Here is a 6,033-nt window from a genome sequence, read left to right as displayed (position 1 = left end):
TGAGGAGGAGAGAAGAAGAGAGGAGGTCAACGGGGTTGTTTTCCTGCCTCTGCCCCCTGATGAAACACCAAACAATGTTGGAGGTCAAAGTTCACAGTGACAGATGTGTGTGCGTGACTGTGTGTGTGTGTGTGTGTCGTGGCGGGAGGTTGTGACCTGTCTGGCCACTGCTGCAAGTCGTCCGACCTCTAATTTTGCTTAACCTTAACCTCCACTCACTCTTTAAGGGGAGGGGTTAGATTTGAGCTCAGTACAAAGGCTGGCTGTCTGGCTGTCTGTCTGTCTGTCTGTCGCTCGCTCAGAGACAAAAATATACTCCCTTATTTCCTCTCCTCTGTTTATCATTTTTACCTCTGCCAATGAGGTGATGTTTTCATGCATGTCCGTTTCTTTGTGTGTTGGTTGGTTGGTTTGTCAGCAGGGTTACACAAAAGCTCCTGAACAGGTTTCTACGAAACTTGAATGGAGGATGGGTCTCGGCCCAGAGTAGACCCCATTAACTTTTGTTGCGGATTCGGATAAAGGGGTTTGATAAGGGTTAATTTCTCAGAGAGCAAAGCACAGATCTTAATGGAAAGACAAATCTATTAATGAGTACATTTCGATGCGCATCCAAATAAAAATCTGGATCTAAAGATAGTTGGAAGGTAGTCTTTTTTAAGCCGCTGTAAGGTAACAAATAGGATATTGGATTGATTGAATTAAAGGGGACTGTTTGGCCAATGGCGGAGGTTTGCACTCTATTTAGTGCCATTCTAGTTAACCATGTTTTTGATTTCTTCCCTCTACTCTTTCTTTTATCTGCAATTGCTCATCCTGTGTTTACATGTACTCAGTGATGGAAAGTACCTGAGGTCATTTACTTAAGTACATTTTGAGGTATTTGTACTTTAGCACTTCCATTTTCTTCTACTTTATACTTCTACTCTACTACAATTCAGAGGAAAACATGTACTTAATCCCACTGGATTTATTTATTTGTTTTTTTTTCTTAATCTTTCCAGATTGAATTTAGTATTACCAAATATAATCAGTTAATACACTATGATGTAATATTATAGATTAAGAGAAAACTTTATTGATCCCTCAGGTGAAATTCATGAGCTACCCAGCAGATAAACTATATAAAGTAATTAAACCAGCTTTACCAGCAATAATATAATGTACATAATTCTGATTAATGCCATAATGAGTACTTTTACTTTTGGAACTTTGAGTATATTTTGATGTTAATACTACTTTACTTAAGTAAAACATTTAAATGTAGGACTTTCCCTTGTAACAGAGTATTTCTACACTGTGTGTTGTTTCTTTTACATGAGCACAAGATCTGAGTGCTTCTTCCACCCGCCTCCGCCTGTACAGTATGTGTGGTATGTTCAGTATGCAGTGTTGAGTTATAGTTTGTGTTGATTAGTATTATAACATCCACTGATGAGCACACCCATCTTTATGTGTGTGATTACCTGTATTCGTTTTGACTTGTTACACTGTCATCAGGATATCACAGTGACATTTGGTCACATGTTCCCCTCAGGTGACGGCTTTTATTACATTAAAGCATTGCTGCGTGTGTGGATTGTGGATAAACCAGTGGGGATTTTTTCAACATAGGGCAGAGCATCCTCTCTTTCCTTACTTGTGGTCGTTTTTTTCTTGCTGTCCTCGTCTGCCCCTGGTACCTCGTGGCTAATCGAGTCTAAATGACTCCCAGTGTGTGCGAGGGCAGATGAGGCCACTTTCCTGGCATGAACTTACAAACTTTTCAGTCAATCGATAGGCTGACGAACACTCAACTGGTATCATGTGAGAGCCGAGTATAAATTTGTCTCAGTTCAGCCTGGCTTGACTCCACTCTGGGCCACTGGAATTAGTTTTACATGATGTTCCAGAGAGCGTTTGTTCCTTTTAATGGCAGGAATAAGTCCTGCAGCATAAACCATCAGCAGTTTGGTTTAGTAATAGCTCAGACTGCAAATATGCAAATGATAATTTGTTTGGGAACGACATTTTAGACACGTTCCACATTAAACCTAAAACAGTCTGGTGAGTGGGACCAATAAAAACTGCAACGTCAGAGACTGTCACATAAAGATTTAAAATCAAGAAGATGGTCATTACAAATGTTTAGGGAGCAATTAAGATGAATTAATTAATCAATTAAGGCTATTTCAATTGAGCATGTTGCTGCTGTTCCAAATATTAGTGAAACGCAAGCTGTTTATATGTTCACTGGTCGTATAAAGCGATTAAAAATACTTTTTTTCGTTGTATATATATTTACAGTACATAATGCAGTATGATAGATGCGAGAACAGCGTACATGTAGAGCTGGGCTGTGCTCAATGAACGATACTTTCTGATGACTCTGAAGCATTTGAGATATGATTAAATTGTTTTACAATATATTTAACTTTCTTTTCATACAAAGGTGCGAGTCTAAGAGGATTCCCAAGTACTTGACATTGTCAACCTCACTTGATGACATCATTCTTTATTTTTCCAATGAATGTTTCCTTTTCATGCTGCTTACTCAGAAAAACATATTGAAACAAGTGACTCAGTGACTTTCCTAGCTGTTCTCACAGATGTATAAATAGGCATATCATGGGCATACATCCAACTGCAGGACATCTGTCAGGTAAGCTTGAAGTGCGTACTAAAAAGCAATTGACCTAGACCCGACCCCTGGGGTATCCCCATGCTAATGAAGAAGTTGGATTTTTCCCCCTTGACCCAGACACATCGCACTCTTCCCCTGAGATAACAGTCAAACCATTGTGAGGTCTGATCAGAAAAACTGGAATTGGAACAAGTTTGTATATCAGCACATTGTGGTAAACAGTGATAAAAGTTTTTATTCAAATCTGAGAAGACTGCTCCCACAATATGACCTGCATCCAAAAGACCTTTTATTTCGTTTGTACTTTTGTAGCTTTTTTCTTTATTCAGCAGGTATCAAATACCAATTTTGGTAAAGGTTGGATGGGATTTAAAGGACAAGTGGTAGAAAAAAGCGCGCCGAACTAAAAAATCTTCGTGTTGAAAAGGGTGTGGACTACTTGCAGATACAGAGATGAACCTAAATCCAGGGCATTTTGCATCATTTTGCTAAGGTTTGTTCTAACAGACAGAAAATGTTACTGACAATATCTCAATACCTTTTGGTGGAGGTAAATAGTAGCGGTTGACACATCACAGGATGAGGTCATATTTTTAAGTTAAGCAGTTATAATTTTGTTCATTTGAATCGAATCTTTGATAATTTGGCTGCTGAGCAGGAGATAACAGCCTCTAAATGAAGTGACTATTCACATTTCTGGTTGAAAAGTTGAACACAAAGAGATGCAGAAGAGACACAACAGCTGTAGGCTATTTGGAGCTACAAATAGCAGCTATTTGTTGACATAGTTTCATATTAGTAAATCTAAAGGCATTTTATTCGGAATTCATTCATTACCCTGAGTAACTATTAATAATGTAGTTTATTATTGCCACCAGCCAGGGCTTTAGATTTGAGTCATAAACAATTTGTTACTAATTTTACTGCATTTGTGCTGCACTTCTTTAGAACTGTGTCCAACTTCCCCCTCCCATTCAAAAGTTTCTGAACCTGCTGCTGTCAACAGTGTCACACACACACACACACACACACACACACACACACACACACACAGTGACACACTTATACATTTAGTCTAAATCCCTCCATGCAGATAGCTGTGATCGAAGTCATGCATCACTAACTCCACCTCATTGTGTCAGTACTGTACATCAGTCGCATGTCTACTGTTCACTCAACTGAGAGTAATAACCAACGACTAATCACATATAAGTGTGTGTGTGTGTGTGTGTGTGTGTGTGTGTATGCTTGTGGAGTCACGCAAAGATATACAGTGCAGTAGGTCAGTGGGTGAAGATCTGCACATACACTCTTGTAAACATACAGTGTGTGTGTGTGTGTGTGTGTGTGCGTGTCCTGTGGTGGTTGTACACTTGCAGGTCTGTGGTGTAACAGTAGACAGATGGGAGGAATGGCTGAGACTAATCCAAAGGGGTTAATCCACTTAATAACCACCACGTAGGACTGCAGGTTACCTCACCGCAGCTTCGACATGTTGTTTGTCCGTCAGTTTGCTGGCGCTCCAATAATGTGAGCTTACAGGGGAAATGCCGACTGTGCAATATTCTTGATGAAGCAGCATCAGCTGTGTGTACTGTATCTGCAGGAGAGCACCAACTTCATAGAGATTTGTATCATGAGGGATACGTTCAGATTGATTTCTTAGGATCTGTCTTGATAAAATACTCACAAGCCCATTTGTACATGTTTGTAATCAGTTGTCCTCTCCATACTGGCCCTGAGAGATCCCTTCCTATGTGATTTCTGTCTAAAATGCATTATAAAATGTACCTGAAATTAATATGAGGCTGCATCATTCTGCATTAGCAAAATCAAGTGGCTACCCTCCAAATTTACAGGCCTTTTAGTACAAAATCACCTCTTTGTGATTGCCTTGCTTGGCAGCAGACTGGAGGGATAGTAAAACAAAAATGGCATTTATTTCTAAAAAGAGCATAACTGGAAGCTACCCACTTGTCTTGGCAAACCCAGACTGCAAGCTATGGCTGTGGAAAACAGCCACAACACATTAACTGTATGTAACTGATTATTAAAAATATCTTTGCTCTGCTCAGGAAGCTAACCCCTCTCTCCTGTTTGACAGTAACCCACCATCTATCCCAAGCTTGCCCATGTTTTCTGCTGACTGGTACTTACATTTTTACGTATGAAAGTTAATTATGTTATTATGTGATTAACCAACACTATGATCTTTCCATAAACCCAATAAAACACAAGATTTTTGTGCCTAAACATAGATTGTCCCTATGCAGACGAGTAATGACAATTGCAGTCGGACACATTCACCAAAACAGTTTTCTAGTTTCTGGGTTTGTGACCCACTGAACAGGTGCAGGGGACAGTTCTGCTGTAATACTGCAAGTGGCCACTGGGTAAAATTGGAGGCAAGTCTGAGCAGCACCACTATATCCGGCTCGATCACAGGGCCAAAACTTGTGAAACGACTGTTTCACAATGTCAACAATGCGATGTTTTTAAAGCCATATAAGCCCCTTTTTTATCATCAGGCTTCATACTGTATTGTTGTTGGCAACAGACAAAGGTTACCTGCAGACTACTGACGCCTATTAGCTTAGCTAAAATGAAGACTGTGGATTTTGTCCCCCATATTTTACATTAGAGTTGGCTAGCAAGAGATTTCTACACATGCAGTGTCAACAGAAGGATGATTAGTGGGCAATAACTCGTTCAGTGTACATTCAGGCATGCAAGGATTGTACAAGCAGCAGCATGGGAGCCAAAAATAAGTGTGCTGTAGTATTTTTTCATGATAATTTGACACATTTTACGTCACTGGGAGGTCAGAGGTCATCTTCACAATTACCTAGCTAGCTAACATTTAGCTAGATGCAAGCTTGATGACTCATTTCATACAAAACATGTACAACCCTTTAATTGCAAACTTGACAGCTTAGGTTAAAAATGTTGTTAATGAAGGGTGGCGGGTGTTTCACTTGACATAAAAACAATAAACTACATCAGCAGCAAAAGTCCACGAGTGTCCCTCATGATCCATAAAAGAGCTGAGAGCCAAAAAGATGAAGTAAACTAAATTACCATAACATGCTACAACAAAAGCATTACTCCACTTAAATATGGCACACACCCTGGCAGCTGTGTGGTTGTTTTTATTTAGGAGTTTTAATGGCCTATTTCGGATCAGAAGACCATTTACAAATGCTTTATTCATAATGAACAAGTTTTTATTAGAAACAACATATAAACCCTTATTGCCTCACTGTGAAGTGTTACCAGAGCGTCTCATAAAGGCGGGCAGTGCTTCCTCTCTGTGTTTAATTAACTTTATTGATCTCCAGTGATGTTCCAGTTCAAATATTTATGGAACAATGTGGCAGCTTGGATTTGAAACTGCCCCCTTACCTATAATG

The sequence above is a fragment of the Pagrus pagrus genome (genome assembly GCF_965226575.1).
Source record: "Pagrus pagrus genome assembly, chromosome: 2".
Lineage (NCBI taxonomy): Eukaryota > Metazoa > Chordata > Actinopteri > Spariformes > Sparidae > Pagrus > Pagrus pagrus.
The sequence above is the reverse complement of the archived record's forward strand: the minus strand, read 5'-3'. Positions refer to the sequence as shown.